The 19235-nt window shown below is 36.0% G+C and overlaps 1 protein-coding gene and 1 long non-coding RNA gene across 15 annotated transcripts in view; one reads left to right on the top strand and one right to left on the bottom strand.

Moving 5' to 3' along the window:
- ANKS1B (ankyrin repeat and sterile alpha motif domain containing 1B) overlaps window positions 1–19235 on the top strand; it is a 1050493-nt gene that overhangs the window by 566367 nt on the left and 464891 nt on the right. The window lies entirely within an intron of this gene.
- On the bottom strand, window positions 1475–16823 carry LOC144282406 (uncharacterized). Its single transcript, XR_013350850.1, has 3 exons — window positions 16492–16823; window positions 10990–11072; window positions 1475–1932 (listed from the first exon to the last, which is right to left on the bottom strand). It is a non-coding gene; the product is annotated as an uncharacterized LOC144282406 (long non-coding RNA).

Below are 19235 nucleotides of genomic sequence, written 5' to 3'. Positions count from 1 at the left end.
TTCAAACTGTTAAGTTATGAGTTGTTATACAAACATGCTATTAGCTCTCATCCTGACAACTTTAACTCTAAAACATCTGGAAAGTGCAGGCAAGAGTATGGAGGAAGGGGGAAGACCACAAAAAGAGCCAAAAGTCTTTATTCAAAGAGTCCCTAACACTTTGGTGTAAAAGGACACAGACTCACACATACATATACACGCACCCCTCTTATCTATTAAAGTAACCTGGGATCATAAAAATGTGGATTAATAATAATAATAAAAGCACTCTCTGAGCCACAGCGAAACTTGGTTAAAAATCTGGAGATTTAGATTGATCATAGGGAGTTATATTTAAACATGATTACCATGTTGCCAGTGGGAAGTGCTTCTTAGAATAATCAGATTTGAGAAGGCTAATAATAGAACACAAGATCTATAGTTGCCTCTGAGTCACTTGGCTGAGGAAGGGGAAAGCTAGGCCCACCATGAGGCATAAGTATTGAATGAAGGCCACTTAAGGACCACAATGGAAAGAAATCACTTCCATTTTCATAATGTTCAGTCTTTCCAATTGTGGGTTTTTTTTTTTTCTTCAAGAAATCAAAGTGATAAAATCTGTGATATCTTGATGATTTAGGACTCTGGTTTATTATCGCCATTGCTTAGCACAGTTCCTAGCACATAATTGATGCTTAGTATAAGTTTAGTGGATTAAATGAATGGTGGTTCTGAGTGAGGGAAATAGAACAGTGAGGAAAATTTGATATTTACACTACCACGAGAGATCTTGAGACAGCTCTAGGTTTTATACTCATGTTGTATGCGCTTCTTAAGGATAGAATTCTACTCACATATTTGGAACATGGATAGGATTGAACAAATATATTTTGTTGTTGTTTGTTACTTTAAAAAATCAAGCACATTAATCAAATGCTTTCTAGTTGCTTTTTCTGTTGTATCAAAATTGTGGCTAATTTCTTTTCTTTTTAAAATTGAATATTATTTTGGAAATACCTATAATTTTTATGGACCTGAAACTTTCTGCTCTTTATCTGTATGTTTGGGGAAGGATTTTATTTTTTCAAGTATATTCATTTTCCTAAGATCATGTGCACTTTGTGTCCCTCATAAGAGATCTCTTTTAGACTCTACAAAAGGGGCACCTGGGTGGCTCAGTCAGTTAAGTTATACCTTTGGCTCAGGTCATGATCCCACGGTCCCGGAATCAAGCCTTTCATTAGGCTACCTGCTTGGTGGGGAGTCTGCTTCTCCCTCTCCCTCTGACTCTCCCTCCTCCTTATACTCTCACTCTCTCTTGCTCTCCTTCAAATGAGTAAATAAAAAACCTTTAATTAAAAAAAAAAAAAAAAAAAAACTCTACCAAAAAAGCTAATGAGCCAAATTAAAGTGTGGTTTAAAAAAAGATCTGTATTTCTGAAATGCCATAATCTAGTCCCAAAAAAAGAAACAATTGTCAACCTTAAAGAGAACTAAAGCTTTAATAGCATTCAAGTCCCCATAATCTACCCAGAGCAGTATTTCATAAGTAAATTAATATGTGCTAGTTAATATTATGGTATTTCCATACTAGTTGAATCTTTACTTAGAGGCACATTTGTCATAAAGTCACTTATGTGACAAATATTTAATGTCTGCTTGCCAAAGGCACTTTTCAGCTTTAGGGAGACAAACTGAAAAACAAGCAAGGTCTCTACTCCTAAAATGTACCTTCCAAAGTTGTATAGTCAGATAATAAGCACCTAAATAAACAAATGGAAGAGATTAATTTCAGCTGGTAATTAGTATTGTGAAGTCTAATAGAACAGAATGCTTTGATATAAAGACATGACAGGTATTCATTTAAATTGGGTAGTCAGGGTAAGTTATCTCTGAAGATGTTATTTTTAAGCTGAAATCTGGATGGTGCAAAGGACCCAGCGATGGGGAAATCTGTGTAAAAAGAAAACAACAACAAAAATGTAAATGTCTTAAAGTAATAATAAACCTAATTTTCAGAGACCAGAAAGATGCCACTTTAATCAAAAACCCGGCAGGCTTTTTATTGAAATTGACAGACTGATATTCAAATTCATGTGTAATTGTAAAAGATGTGGAATACTCCAAAACAACTTTGAAAAAACTTAAAGTTGTAAGATTCGTACTAATTTCAAGACTTATTATAAAATAACAGTCTCTAATATTGGTATCCATCCAAAGTTAAATAAATAGATCAGTGGAACAGAATAGAGTCCAGAAATAGATCCACATTTACATGGCCAATTGATTTTTTAAAAAGTTTTTTAAGATTTTATTTATTTATTCATGAGAGACACAGAGAGAGAGAGAGAGACAGGCAGAGGGAGAAGCAGGCTCCATGCAGGGAGCCTGATGTGGGACTCGATCCTGGGGACCCCGGGATCACACCCTGAGCCAAAGGGAGACGCTCAACCACTGAGCTACCCAGGGACCCAGGGACCCAAGCCCCTGGCCAATTGACTTTTATCAAAGATGCAATTTACTGAAGAAAGCAGTCTTTTCAACAAATATACCTGGTAATATTGGATGTCAAACACAACATTAATCCATACCTTATACCATATAAAAATTAAATGAATTATAAACATAAATGTAAAGCCTAAATCTCTACAATTTCTAGAAAAAAAACGTAAGAGAAAATTTGTGTGACCTTAAAGTAACCTGGGATCTTAAAAATGTGGATTAATAATAATAATAAAAGCAGAGACAGGCAAAGATGTGTCTAAAAATGACACCAAGAGTACAGTCCATCAAAGAAAAATTTGATAAATTTGGATTTGATCAAAATTAAGCATTTCTGCCTTTAGAAAGACATTGCCAAGAAGATGGTAAAACAAACCGCAGACTGGGAGAGTGTATTTCCAAATGTCATATATGATAAAGGACCAAATCCAAAATATAGAAAGAACTCTCAAGTCCATAATGAGAAAACAAATAGCTCAATTTAAAAAAATGAGAAAAACATTCCAACAGACTCTCTTATGGACAGAAGATATATAGATGTATGGATGATACATCCACAGAAGATATACAGATGTATGGATGCCAAATAAGCATATGAAAAGACTCAATGTCATAGATCATTAGTCTAATACACACCTATTAAAAAGTTTAAAATTCAAAAGACTGATCATACCAAATGTTGATGAGAATGTGGAGCAACTAGAACTCTCATACACTGCTGATGGGAATGTAAAATAGTATGACCACTTTGGAAAGAAGTTTGGCAGTTTTATAAAAAGTTAAATGTATAACTAACTGTGTGGCCCAGCCATTTATTCCTAGATATTTACCCAAGAGAAATGAAAGCACATGTCTCTACAAAAACCTGTGATGAATGTTCACAGCAGCTTTAGTTCTAGCAGCCAAAACTGGAAATAACCCAAATGTTCACCAAAGGCAAATGGATAAATAAACTATGCTATGTCCATACACTGGAAAACTATTTGTCAGTAAAAAGGGATGAATGACTAGGGCACCTGGGTGGCTCAGTCAGGTTAAACTCTTGCCTTTAGCTTGGTCATGATCCCAGGGTCCTGGGATTGAGTTCTGCATCAGGCTCCCTGCTCATCAGGGAGCCTGCTTCTACCTCTCCTGCTCCCCTTGCTTGTGCCCTCAATCTTAATCTCCCTCAAATAAATAAATAATATCTTTTTTAAAAAAAGGAATGAACAACTGACAGTGGTACGTACATGTATAGGGGCCTGGGACAGGCCACCCCAAAATTGGCATACTGATTATTTTTAATTGAAGCTACCTGAACCTGAGGAGCAGCCAGTACAAAGACACTCAGACCATCCTCTGTTTCCCTGAAAGCATGAAATAAATCTCCCATATGAAAAAGATACCCTCCCTATAGTTCGAAATAAAATCACATCCTTATCACCAGAGATAGGGACTTTAAAACGAAATCTGTAGAAACAGATGTTGTTACTTTTTGTTAATCTACTCCCTCAGCCCAAATCCTGCTTAGAATTCTTTACTAATGAAAGCTCCTGTCAATTCGTCACAAATTTATTGTCTCTCTCTCTAAAATGTACAAAAACCACCCACCATGGTCACTTATTTGGGCTCTCAATTTCATTATTGGGCCTCCAAGTGCATATAATAAATTTTGGATTTTTCTCCTGTCAATCTGTCTCATGTCAACTTCATTCCTAAACCAGCTGGAAGAAACTTGGAGGTAAGAAGTACATTTTTCCTTCCTCCACAGATATAACAACATGGATGAACCTCAAAATGATTATGATGAATAAAAAAAGCTAGACAAAGAGGACACATTGTATTATTTCATCACAAAAAATTCTAGAAAGGGTAAACATGTCTGTAGTGACAGAAAGGTCATTTGATGCCTGGGGGATTAGAGGATAAGAAGAGGCATGAGTGAGAAACTACAAAAGGGCAAAAGAAAATTGGGAATGATAGATATATCTATTATCTTGATTGTGATTATAGTTTCATAGGTGCATACAGATGTTAAAATTTATGAACACTTTAAAAGTATTCACTGTATTATATGCTGATTATATCTTAAGGATACATGTGTGTATTGTGTAACTGAAGAGTAGTGAAGGAGAGGATGGTCCCAGAAGAAGTCAGAGAAGTGGCTGGGGCTGGATCACCTAGAACCTTAAAGACCATGGGGAGGATTTTGGACTTTGTTCCAAGTACCCTGGGAAGCCATTGGAAGATTTTAAGAGTGTGTGTGTGTCGGTGTGTGTGTGTGTGTATGTGTGTGTGTTGGGGGGCTGATTTGATTTTATTTATATTTTAGAAGGATCATTCCAACTGATACATGGAGAATGAATTATAGATGGGCAGCAAAGAAACTGATAAAAAAAAAAGGTTTTGCAATAGTCCTGGCAAGAGAAAACAATGGTTTGAATGAAGGTGGCAAGTGTGGAGATGAATAGAAAGATATAGGAAAATATAAAATCTTATTAATATGAATGTTTCTTTGGATTTTTAAAATTTTAGGAGGTAGGGTTTGGAGTACTTTTCTAAAAGCACTATAGTCGAAGCCTTAGCTTACCTGACACATAAGTTCCATTGCCCTATAGTCCATCTGACTAGTAGCTTGTTTGCTAGTTGCTCTACATTGAGCTCTCATGTATTAACACTGGATTAAAGTGCCCAGGCCTTACTTTTCTCTTTATCACTAGCCAGTAGTCGCTTCCAAAGAGGCTATGTAGAATTTGGATCCAATCCAATTCCAATAGAATTCAGCGTGAAGGGAAAGAAGGATAGAAACTTTAAAAAGAATCTGTTTAAGATAAATGGATAAAGAAGATGTGGGATGGAGATATATACATACACAATGGTATATTACTCATCCATCAGAAAGGATGAATATTTAACATTTACATCAATGTGAATGGAACTGGAAGGTATTATGCTGAGTGAAATAAGTCAAACAGAGAAAGACAGCTATCACATGGTTTCACTCATCTGTGGAATGTAAGAAACAGCGCAGAGGATCACAGGGGATGGAAGGGAAAACTGAAAGGGAGTCATCAGAGAGGGAGAGAAACCATGAGAGACTCTTAACTATAGGAAACAAACTGAAGGTCTCTGGAGGGGAGGTGGGTGAGGGATGGGGTAACTGGGTGATGGGCATTAAGTAAAGCATGGGATGTGATGAGCACTGGGTGTTGTATGCAACTGATTAATTATTGAACACTACATCTGAAAATAATGGACTATATGTTGGCTAATTGAATTTAAGTTACAATTTTTTTTAAAAAAAAAAGAAGAATTTGTTTAACCATGATACTGGGGTCAGAGGGTGCTCTGAGATGTCTTACAGACTACTTACTACCATACTAGATAAGTTTTGGTGTTACTCTAGGTTTTTTCTTTTCTTTTCTTTATTGAAAAGTATCTCTACTTAGGAATCCTTGTTGTGAAGGATAGGTGCCAGGGTAACGCAGAACTTACCTATAATTAATTATTCAGGAGGATTCTGACAGGAGTAAAACAGAAAATCCACTCATATATGAATTAACTAATTCATTTAGTTTTCCCATTTATTCTTTCAATCAGTATTTAGTTGTATACATTGAAAGAGAAATGAAATAAAAGCAATAAAATGTGACTGTTATTTCAGCCATCCTTGATTTATTCAGTAAACACTTTCTTTACTCATCCTAAGTAAAGCTGCTTTTTTTTTTCAGAGCTAAAAGAACCCATATTTGCATCAAAGAAAGCATAGACTTTCTTTAAAGACAGATGATCTTGAATCACTACAAGGTGTCTAGCTCAACAATAGGTTTTAACAGCTGCAGGAAAAGGTCTACTTAAACCAGCTATTTATATACAGATAGCTCTTCCATAGCACTGAACAAATCCTCTGAAATTATTTGGTGAGCAGTTAAATGTTGAAATAATGGTACACACTAATGCCAGCTGATAAAGAACCCATCACCACTTCCATTCCCTGAATCCACTCCTCCCCCCATTGTAGTGATGGCAACCTCCTTTAACCCTAAATCCACTTACAAAACAAAAGACAGAGAAAAGCAACAACTACCTAATAATAGTGAGCTCACTAAATTTGTGATGAATAATTGAAGAATAATGATAGTCTAGCTTCCATGGCCAACACGGTTGAACTATAGAATTCATACTTGAGTATCTTACTGTAAGGCAAAAAAAAAAAAAAAAAAGGAGGGAAATATGATAAATCTGGCATTTATCCAGAATTTCACCAAAGATCAGGAACAACCTAGGTCTTACATGTTTTTCCATGCTACCGCTTTTCAGGCTTTGGCAATCCTATTACATACAGGTTATTATCTGCATTTTTTACTTATGAAACTGAAACTTGGGAGGTTACATAAAACTAGAGACTTGCTTTTAAAACAGTATGGTCCACCTGTTACCCACCAGCTGATCCTTTCATTCCCTCTGGCTGGTTCTTTGACCTCTGAACATCAGAGTGCCTGAGGCTTCATTCTTGAGTATCTTCTCTCTCTCTAGATTGCAATCAGCCTGAAAAGTTTATTGTCTTAAACATGCTGAGGGTCCAAGGATTGTAGCTCTGGTTTGGCTCTCTCTTTACTTTTCGTATTCAGCTGCCTACCTGGCATTTCTACTGAACGTCCTACAGGCATCTCAACATTTTACATGCCCAGAACTAGACTCCTGACTCTCACAAGTCCCCAAACCTGTTCCTCCTACAGCTTTCCTTGTCCCGGTTAATGACAACTCCATTCTTTTCTCTTGGTCACAGCATTCTTGGAACTTTTTTTTCTTTCTTTCAACCTCCGCATCTAATACATTAGCTAACCTTGTTATTTCCACCTTCATAATATCACAAAATCTAACCACTTCTCAGAAGCTGCACCAGTTAATATCTTAGACCAAGCCACAAGCTTCTCCTACCTAAATTATGGTAATTGCCTTTTAACTGGTCTCCTACTGCTACCTTGTCTTTCCTACAATTTATTCTCAATAAAATAGCCAGAGTGATTTTTTGAAAACAGGTGTCCCTTCTTTCCCCCAAAAAGTCTCCAGGGTTTTTCATCTCATATATCAATGAAAACCAGAGTCCTTATAAAGTACTACAAGGTTTACATAAGCTGGCCCTACTACTACCTTGCTGACCTCAACTCTTACCACACTTCCCTTTGCCCACTTTGCTCTAGCTACACTGGTCTTGTTGTTTCTTGAACATAACAAAGATATTTATGCCCCAGGGACTTTGTGCTTGATATTTCTTTGGTTTAGAATGCTCCTCCCTTTGGTTTACTCTCATTTCCTACAGTTTTCTACTGAGATTTTTTTTTTTTTTTTTATTGGTGTTCAATTTACTAACATACAGAATAATACCCAGTGCCCGTCACCCATTCACTCCCACCCCCCGCCCTCCTCCCCTTCTACCACCCCTAGTTCGTTTCCCAGAGTTAGCAGTCTTTACGTTCTGTCTCCCTTTCTGATATTTCCCACACATTTCTACTGAGATATTTATCAAAGATGCTTTCCTTGACCACCATGAAGTAGCAACTTCCTCCCAATATCCCCATCCTTCCTCTTTATTTTTCTCTATTGCATTTATACTAGACATAACTATACATTTGACTTGTTTCCTTTTCTTATAAGAGCAGCAATCAAAGTAGATTAATCTAAATCATATCAGATCTGAATAGCCTCATTTTTATGCAGTCACCTTTATAAAGGTCCTAATGCCAAATATAGTCAATAGGACTGTGGTACTGGGAGTCAGGGCTTCCACATAAGAACTGGGGGGGAATATTACTCAGCTCATAACTGATGAGGAAACTGAAGTTCAGATAAATTAATTTTCTTACCTATGAATAATAACTTATGAATGACAGAATTGAGATTCCAACTCAAGTACATCTGTCCTTCAGGCCCCTTTCCACTCTACTGCTCACAGTCCAGCACATTATATCCAATACATAGATAGGTGACTTAATGCCCCAAAACTCCTAATGAAATTAAATGCTCACTCTGAGCTTCTCTTGACTTCATCTTTTGTCTACCAAGTAAAGACCCAGTGATGTAATAGGGCAAACATGCTACATAACTATGGCATAGAGAGCAGGCATTATTTTCAAAGATTTTATTTATTTATTTAAGAGAGAGAAGCAGAAGGAGAAGGAAGGATAAGCAGACTTTGCACTGAGAATGGAGCTAGGTGCTGGGCTCGAGTTTGAGGATTGATCTCACAACCCTGAGATCATGACCTGAGCCAAAATCAAGAGTCAGTAGCTTAACTGACTGAGTGACAGTAAGCATTATTTTTATTCTTGTTGCTCTGGATCCAGGACAGATTAATCTCTTAAAAATTTTACTACTGGGATCCCTGGGTGGCGCAGCGGTTTGGCGCCTGCCTTTGGCCCAGGGCGCGATCCTGGAGACCCGGGATCGATTCCCACATCAGGCTCCCGGTGCATGGAGCCTGCTTCTCTCTCTGCCTGTGTCTCTGCCTCTCTTTCTCTCTCTGTGACTATCATAAATAAATAAAAATTAAAAAAAAAAATTTTACTACTTAATAAACTAGTTCTAGCACTCTTGTGAAAGCATCAAGTTCATTTTAATTTTTAAACTGCGTTATTGACATAGGATCCAGTGTCTCCCAAAATGGTTTCTTTTCTTGTCATGAGAAATTGAAATTAAAGATGAATTTAGTAAGTTGTCTATGTCAGCCTGTGACACATTGTATTTTATTTTATGTATTTTTTGTGACAGATTATATTTTAGATGACCACAGTAAATCTTTCCATCTACATACTCTTCTCACAATGTGATATTGACATTTCTCCCATCAAGAGATAGGATTTATATATTTCATATATTTGAATGTGATATGGCCAGTGCCAATAGCAGAGGTGACTCTAAGTAACCTCCAAGGCTAGGTCATAAGATGCAATGTAGATTATTTGGTTCCTTGTGAGGCTCACCCTTAGAACCCAGCCACCATGCTGTGAGGAAGCCAAAAGCCATGTGGACAAGCTGCATGTAGGTATTCCAGCTGACAGCCCAAATGAAGTTCCAGTTGAAAGCCAGCATCACCATTAGACATGTGAGTGAAAAAAAAAAAAACCTCTAAAATGACTCCAGTCCTATCCACTGTCCTACTGAAACAGAATTCTAAAGGCATTATTTTATTTACCGTACATAAGTAATAAAGATTTTAGTTCCTGGAAATATTATGTCATCATCACAAAATCCTAAAATATATGACATTAGCCTTTGAACTAAATATCAAGCAGAAACTGGAAGACTACTGAAAAACTGTTAGTAAAATCTGAAAGGGTTCTGGAAAAATGATGGTAAAAGTCTAAAAGGACAAATGTTAGCAGAAGTCAGAGACACCTTAAGTAGGCTGTCAGTGGTAGTTTAAGGGAAGGTAAAAGAAATGTGATTGTAAGCTGGAGAAAAGGAGACATTTGTAATACAGTGGAAGAATCTGGCAATACTGTTGCCTGCGGTAATGTGAAAAATAGTAAGTGTACCTGATGATGATTTTACTAAGATTTCCAGACAGAATATTACAAGTGTCATAAGGCTGCTTCTTACTATCTATAATAAAATGAAGAAGGACAGAGAGATAAGTGAAAGAATGAACTGTTAAATATAAAGGAGGCAGGACTTTCTGTATTAAAAAATAAAACTGGTTTTCACTCTCAGTCTTGCCAGATGTCAAATGAATCTAAATTTAATAAATGGCTTCTGGGAAGAGTTCAAATCCAGAGCACGATTAAGGTAGTATAGCAAGGATGAATCCCAGGGTGTGATTATAAAACCCTTTATTAGTCCTTCAATAGATCAGAGATGGTGCCTCATAGAAATTTTCAGACAAGAGGCCAGGATCTCAAGGGCATGCCTTGAGGCTCCTCCCCACTAAACAGTAGTACTTCTGAGGATTTTAAGGGCATCACCGGGGGTCACAGGGCAGCCTCTCAGGGAAGAGAAGGGAAAGGCTATCTCAAAGAGATATGTGGATATGGATTTTATCTAATGCTGTGGATTGTAAATTTAAAAATGCAAACTGCACAATTTTTTGAGATAATTATTCTGGTGGAAACATCACTATCTTGAACTAAAAGAGAGAGAATACAATATGTAAAGGGCCCTTTGGGCCTCTAAGCTTTTATGGACAGAAAAAAAGTCATAGGAAGTTTTCTTATGTGAAAAGAAGGATCATTCAGAGGGAGGTGCCAGACCCCAGAGAGCAGAACCAAGGGCAATAGTGAACAAGTCCAGGAATGCCTGGGTGGCTCAGTGGTTGAGCATCTGCCTTGGGCTCAGGACGTGATCCCTGGGTCCTGGGATCAAGTCCCCACATCAGCTTCCCTGCATGGAGCCTGCTTCTCTCTCTGCCTCTCTCTGTGTGTCTCTCATGAGTAAATAAATAAAAATCTAAAAGAAAAAAAAATGTTAAAACAGTGAACAAGTCCAATGTAGTAAGACTGAACCTGAATAAAGAAATTGGCAAACTCTTACCTGGCTGGATTTCAGAATTCCTGTGGACTCCTTCCATCTTCCCTCTTTTTGAATGTAAGTGTCAATAGTGGTTATCTCTACACCTGTGTAAAGGTAAAGGTTTTCATAGGATATTAAGACAACAAAAAGTACCTAACCAAGACTGAGGAAGGGGAAACAAAATCAAGTTTAATGAAGTTGGTAATTCATGAACTGTGTGATAAGGATGAGAAGAGTTATCCAGTGGTGATATAGTAGAAGGGAGCAAACCAAGGGCATTCCAGGCCCAGGAGACAGCCTAATTAAAGGCAGAGAGGTAGTAATAGTGTGATGAATGGGGGGAAGTGGTGGATATTATTCCTGAGAAGTAAGCAAGTTTGAAATGACAGCAAGCCTTTAGATTAGAATATTCAAAACTCATTTGAGGACACATTTATTGTTTTGTCCATGTCTGTAAATGGATTTATACTATTTCTTTTTTTTTCTCATCTTCAGTAACAATACCTGTGAAATCATCAGCTTATAATATGCTATTTAATTGGTTTGTTGGAATTCACATTAAGATAAAATTTTTTAATGATATTAAATTTAAGTGTTTTTTTTAATGAACTACTTAAAATGATACCACATACTACTCACTCTGTATGTTTCAGGAACATTCATCTGGATAATGAGAAATCACCAAAGGGCTTTGAGTAATGGAGTGATATGATTAGATTTGCATTATAGAGAACAACCTAGCAATAGAGCAGAAAATGGATTTAAAGAAGATGAAACTGATGTCAAAGAGACCAGTTAGGAAACTTCTGTAGTTACCCAGGCAAGATATGATAAGGTTCTGAATTAGGACATCCAAAGTAGGTGTTATTTCAAGTATTTGCCAGATACCAGTACTAGGGATTCAACAATTGAAATGGCAGACAAAGTCCCTGCCACTATAAAGCTTATATTCTAGTCAATAGGCAAGAAAACAAAGGTAAGTAATCTCAGGGAAATAAAATCAGAAGATGATGCATTGGAGAGTAGCTGACCAGAGGAGATAGGGGGCATTGAGAGAGGATAAGGTAAGGGCTGGAGAGTTTGGTTATTTTAAATTAGAAGCTAGAATTGGCCTTTCTGAGAAGGTGACATTTGAACTGAGACCTCACTAATGCAAAGGAGCCGACTATGAGTAGAGAGAGTGAGACTACTGGACTTCAGAAATATTTAGGAGATAAAATCAGATGGGCTAAGATACCAACTAGGGGAGAAGGAGGAGTCAAGGATTACCTAATTTTAAAGTTATACCATTTATCAGAACTCTGTTGATTTGACATAATCAGGGCTTTTTCTAAGTCCTAAATTGCTTTACCTTACTTGCACCCCAATTCTCCATTAATCAACTTAATAATCTGTTACATGTTGGAATATTGGAGCTATCTTTTTTGAAAATTTTACTATTCATCACACTTTGGTTTAATGCCAAAAATTCTTATTGGAAATGTCTTCATATTTTTATCTCACACAAAACAATAGCCCATTTGGGTATCAAGTCCACCCTGGTATCAACCGTGTAAAATATGCTTTTAAAAACCATGAACAAAGCTTTTGATTTAGTGAATTTAGATGAAAACTTCTGATCAAAAACAAATCTGCAGATTTCATTCCAAATAAATTAATAAAATCCCCAAAGTTTTGTTTAATGTAATTTTATGCTAAACATATTCAATATTATGTTGGAGTGATGGCTTCCTTTAGCAGTGTTGGAGGCTGCATACAAAAAGCATTTAATTATGAATGCCGTAATTTACCCAATTGATGCCTCTCTTTTATCTGCAAACCATAGATAATTTTCCCTAAATAAATGCAACCATGAAAATAGTATTTAAACAAGAAAATAAAAATGTATTTGCTTGATATAAACCAAACACTGTATAGTCAAAATTAACTGCCCTAGTGGCAAATAAACATCTTGTAAATTCATATTGCAAAGGTATCATCTGTTCATTTAGGAGCTATTTCCCAGATAAGAATTAGAGGATGTGTTTTTTATAAATAACTTGGGGATTTTATTTTCATTGTGAAGCTGATTTTAAAGTAATATTAAAATTCTATTCATCTGTGTATTTTTAATATTTTTCAGCAAGCCTTTGCATAACAACCAATGGCACCTGATTTTATGCACCATAAATTAATGATGAGTATAAATTTCATTCTCCTCCCCAAGCTACGTTTTATTCCAAAGACAGATCTCATTGTCTCAAAAGGAAGTCCCCAATGGAAAAGATAATTAAAGTGGAGAATATTTGGAAATTTCAATCCTCCCTTCTTTTTGTCTTGAATGAATCCATACCCTTGACTCTTCTAATTGTTGAAGTTTGCACTTTAAAATTTTTCTACTAGTTATATCAGGTCTAGCATAAACTGGAAATTTTTTTTAAATTTAGAAAACAATAGGATTTTTTTGTATTATATTTCTCACTTTATATAACTACTATATTGGCCATTTTATGACCATTATCTTTGGCTCAAACTCTTCAAAGGTCTGCATCAGACATTGAATACCGATAGGGTCACACACCACGAGGGGGGCAAACTCTGTGTAATGGCCATCACAAAAGAGGCCATGTTGGTTCAAAGCAGCTAAACCAATTACTTGCCTTAAACATGAATGAAACTGAGGATGAATGTGGTTTGATTTTTCACTCAACCAAGATTCCTATTTCCAGCCACAATAAAGTAAATAAGATCTACCCCAGTATAAGCAACCACTTAAGAACTTAGGGCTTCCTGGCCCTTTTGTCAAAGCTCAGAACCTAGTGGTTCTGCTCTGAATTCTAATAGCGTTCAGAAAAAAACTAGTGACTTTTGATATGACATCTACTAATGGCTCTCTATAGAAAATCTCAAAAGAAAAAAAAAGAAAGAAAAAAGAAATTCTCCAACAGATGCCTTAAAATATACACCTTTCCTAGTTCTTAAATGAAGATTTACATAGGCAGGTCTCAAAGACAAGTCAAGCAATTTTCATCTCTCTATACCCATTTTTTTTAGCTTATTGAGCTATACTGTGTTAATAAATTTGAAGTATAATACCAGGAAGGTAACTGGACAATGAGATAAAGACCTCAAAACTCAGAGTAAAAACTTGGAATTGAGTCCCATTCCTGCTGGTTCTTTTGGTTAGATAGATTACTTACACCCACAAACATTTCAACCTACCATTGAACCTTATTTTCCACTGTTTCCTCCAGGTACTTTCCGAGCAATCCAAGAATAACTACTCAGTTTTCCCATGCTATCTGGACCTTCCCTGTGTCTTTGCTTATGCATGTTTCCTCTGCTTATACTATCTCTCACTCATTTCTATATATCTAAGTCCTACCCATTCTTCAAGTCTCAAATCTTTTCTCAAAAAGAGTTTATTTCTTCTTCCCCAGAACCCCACAATACTTCTTTAATAGTACATATGTTATGCTGTATCTGGTTATCTGTTTCCTGACTAAAATGTCTTCAATAGGATGGACCTTATTTGATTAATTTTTGTTACGCCAGTGCTTTGGTGTGATACATGTATTTATTGAATGAATGAATGAATGAATGAATGAATGAATGAATGAACAGCCAAAGAAATCTTTATTTTCTTATTGGTAAAATGGGAGAAATAGTATCTACCTCACAGATTGTCCTGAATATTATATTTATTTAGACATTGTTAATTAATATCTTCTTCAAACAATAATGTACTACCAAAGTGTAAGATATTTTGGTACCTTATAAAAGGAACTAAAGTAGAACTGACTTATTCTAACACAGAGTCAATAGAGAAAATAAATATCAGGAATAAAATTATTCCTCTGTGTCATGAGTCAGACTTTGGTAAATACCCCCTTATCATCATGACTATGGGAAGGTTCATTGGATGGAAAATCCACTGCTCAGTCAATTGAAAGCAGCTTTTCTCCCTTTGAATCCATTGATATCAAACTGGTCTGGATAGTAAGGGTTGACACTTGTCCTTAATAGCGATGTACATATCTAAATGCCACTAATTTGAAGATGGAGTTCTCTGTTTTAATTTTGCAAATATGAAGCCACAGAGCTCCTCATCTCATTGTCCTCAAAACGGCTATTTGTTTCAAATACTCTGATGATACCTAAAGTGCTAGTGAAGCTTTAAGTGAATCTATCAATGGTGATGGTCACAAAGTCAGGAGGGCAGAAGAGTTTAGTCAAAGCCAAGCAATTCCCCAAGTCTTTTTTCAGGGGTATTACTACTTTGGTAATACATTATTGTTTGAAGAAGATATTAATTAACAAAGTCTAAATAAATATAATATTCAGGACAATCTGTGAGGTAAGTACTAGGTACTACTTCTCCCATTTTACCAATAAGAAACAGTAAAAACTTGGAATCGAGTCCCATTCCTGATGGTTCTTTTAGTTAGATTACTTACACCCACAAACATTTCAACCTTCCATTGAACATTCAAACATCAGGAACATAGCACCTAGTATACCAGCTGGCATGCAACAGATTATGCAATAAATATTTAGAATGAATGGGACGTAGAAGTCAAGACTCATATCATGTTGGCAATTCTAGTCAAAATAGAAAATAAGCAAAAGATTAAAATTACAGTGGTGTCGAAAATAATAAAACATCCCACTGTGTGATAAATAATGATATATAAAGAAGCTTTCTGAAAATATAATACTCTTTACTTTGCCTGTGCCATTTGACTAATCTCCAGGTTAATAAGACTGTGCAGCATAGCCCATAAGAGCACAGACTCTAAAGTCAGACCAGTGCCTAAAAATTGGCAATTTTACTGATTAGTTGTATAAGTTGAACAAGTAATTTAACATCCCTAGGCTTACCTATCCTCTGTAAAGTGGAAATAAAATAGCATATATCTCATGAGGTTGTCATTAGGCTTGAATAAGACAAGGATATGAAGCACTTAATATAATACTTGGTCCATAATAAAGATCCAGTAAATGCTGGCCATCATTTTGTGCATATCAGTGATGCTTACAGAGTAGATACTCTATACCTATTCTTCTTGTAAAGACCATTGAAACCATCTAAGCCTGTTTCTTTATCTGTAAAATAGGAATAATAAAACCCACTCAGAGGAATGTTTTGGGAATTAAATGAGATGATACATATGACCAAGCACTATAGAAATATATAAAAAAGTAAGTATCGAGAGGGATATAGGGGACTTCTTTGAAAAGCAGGAGCTTGAATGTACTTTTCTGGTTCACGTCCTTTCATATCCCCTCAGAAATGACCAACAGGTATAAAAATAAGAAGGAATAAACCTGTATCAGCAAGGGAAACTAGTAATGAGTGACATCTACATGTCTGTAATTCAAGAGCTTCTCAAGCTAGGAGGCAAAGTGAACAAGATTGAAGAAATATGATATATACATGCTTCCTCAGTATGTGGACAAGCAACTCACTAAGGTAGTAAAAGCTTCAGAAGACTTGGGAAGTTAAGGGTAAGAATAAAAAACATACATGAGAAAGGATCTTACCAAGTGCCACTGGGAGCACATGTTATGCCAAAAATCAACAAGCAAGGATCAGATGACAGGCTCACTCCAGACTTACACTTAGGGGAGATATTGTCACAGTTGGTTCCTAATGAGGACAACTGTGACAGGTAAAGAACGAGGAAACTGTCCCAGTTAATTCCTGGCTGCTAACCTCAAATACAGAAAAGAAAAACTGGAACAGAAAGAAAACTCCCTGGTTTGACTCCTAGTGGTTCTGATTATCTCCTAACTCATGATCTATAGACCAATGGTTCTTAATTCTTAAAGTGCCTCAGAATCACATGGAGAGTTTGTTAAAACAGATTGTTAAGCCCCACCTCTAAGATGTTCTAGAGCAGAGCCTGAGAATTTAGATTTCTGATAAGTTACTAGGAGATGTGAATATTGCTGATCTGGAAACCACACTTTGAAAACCACTACTCTTAGTCTTGCTGTGCGCTTAACAATAGCCACAATCACATGTGACTATTAAAGTTAGATTTAGGGGCGCCTGGGTGGCTCAGTTGATTAAGCGTCTGACTTCGGCTCAGGTCATGATCTCTGGGTCCTGGAATTGAGCCCACCTTGGGCTCCCAGCTAGCAGGGAGTCTGCTTCTCCCTCTGCCTCTCCCCATGCTCACACACACATTCTCTCTCTCTTTCTTTGTCTCTCTCCAACGAATAAATAAAATCTTAAAAAATAAAATTAGACTTAAATTGATAAAATTAAATGAAATTGAAAATTAAGAATTTAATTTAATCAGCTACAGTTTTAGATTTAATTTAATCAGCTACAGTTTTAAATGCATAATAGCTCTGTGTGGCTAGTAGCTACCATATTGGACTGGGCAGACATAGAATATTTCTATAATGGGAAATTCTATTGGACAGCCGTGCTCAAGATTAAAAACTAAAACTTCATTGATCAGGGCCACCAACATGCACAATTGCAGGAAGCATATTCGTACTATGTGAATGGTGGCCCCCGACTTGTGCAATATGGCAGACCTGGCACTTATCTAAGATTTTCCATTCTCACTTCCTATGGATCCTAAAGATGGGAAGAAGGACTCCCTCAATTTCTGAAAACTCATCTCAGTTCTCCAGAATAGACAAGTCAAGACTCTTCTGCAAGAATGAGCAAGTAGAAAAATAACTAGATATATTAAATGATACTTCCAAAAAGAAGGCTTATTCTGAAGAATCAAAACAATGCCATCCTATAAAATAAAATTACTCTTGAGAAAAAGTTTTCCAAATTACTAATGTTAACATGGATCTCAACTTTATTCAGCACACTAATGCTCTGTGTAACCAAAATAAGCAGTTATGTATGATGAGTCAAAGTTATAAAATCATAAAGGCTTTAGTTGAATAATAATATGTCAAACTAAAACTGTAATGGAAATAAAAATACATGGGTCATGGGAAACCTAACTCAGTGGAGAAGAGTAACTCAAGATATTCAGTAGATATAAGACATTTCTAAAGACAGAAAAATTGTAAGAGAAAAGACAAAACAGAAAAAAATCCAAGAGATCTAATATGCATATGATATAGAGATTTTAGAAGAGCATAACAATAAAAAAGCATCAATAAAAGAAAATAGAAGAAAACTTTTCTGAGTTAAAGAAACTTGAATATTAAATTACTGATTTAATGAATATAGTTAAAATTTCTTAAAAAAGCAGACTTATACTGGAAAATTTTGAAATTTTATACCTTCAAGGATAAGGGTAAATTCCTAGAAGAATCTAGATAGACATTAACAAAACAAAACAGGCTACCTACAAAGGAATAAAACTTAATCTGATATCAGACATTCTTCAATTCTAAGCATCCAGAAGACAATAGAAAAGTATCTACTGAATTTTTAAAGAAATGGGTTAAGACACCAAATTCAAGAATTCTATACCCAGCCAAAGTGTGCAAGATCATAGGAGGTAAGTCATTTTCAGATATGTATTTAAGAAAATACCCTACCCTTTTGAAATAATTGCTCACAGATATATTTTAGTTGGTTAAGGGCTGAATAATACAAATCTCATTAATGAGCAAAGAAAACATCAGTATAAAAGATTCTAGGATATAAAACGAAACTTGTAAGATATAGAATATATTTTCAAATAATGATTCTTAATATGATTTTAAAACTTAATATGTTAAGAAAAATTTTTAGAAAAGACACAAAATACAAAATAATAAGGATGCCTGTGGTCTCACCAGTTGAGCATCTGCCTTTGCCTCAGGTTGTGATCCTGGGGTCCTGGGATCGAGTCCCACATTGGGCTCCCTGTGAGGCACCTGCTTCTCTCTCTGCCTATGTCTCTGCCTCTTTCTGTGTCTCTCATGAATAAATTAAATACAAAAATATTATATATATATATATACACCACACATATATATAATAAGGTGTAGACATTTTATCTAAAACCCCAGATTATTTTATTTTTTAATTTTTATTTTATTTATTCATAAAAGACACAGAGAGAGAATGGGGCAGAGACACAGGCAGAGGGAGAAGCAGGCTCCATGCAGGGAGCCTGACATGGGACTCGATCCTGGGGCTCTAGGATCACACCCCAGGCTGAAGGTGGTGCTAAACTGCTGAGCCACCCAGGCTGCCCACCCCAGATTATTTTAATATAAATTGGGAAGGCAGAGAGTTTGGAAAAGTGAGGTAAGTATGCTAATTTTCTTATTTTAGGGATGCAAAATGGTTTAGCAGTCAAGAGCACAATTAC

The sequence above is a fragment of the Canis aureus genome, chromosome 13, assembly GCF_053574225.1.
Source record: "Canis aureus isolate CA01 chromosome 13, VMU_Caureus_v.1.0, whole genome shotgun sequence".
In the NCBI taxonomy this organism is placed as follows: Eukaryota; Metazoa; Chordata; class Mammalia; order Carnivora; family Canidae; genus Canis; species Canis aureus.
Note: the sequence above shows the minus strand (reverse complement) of the source record. Positions and strands in the feature narration are given on the sequence as shown.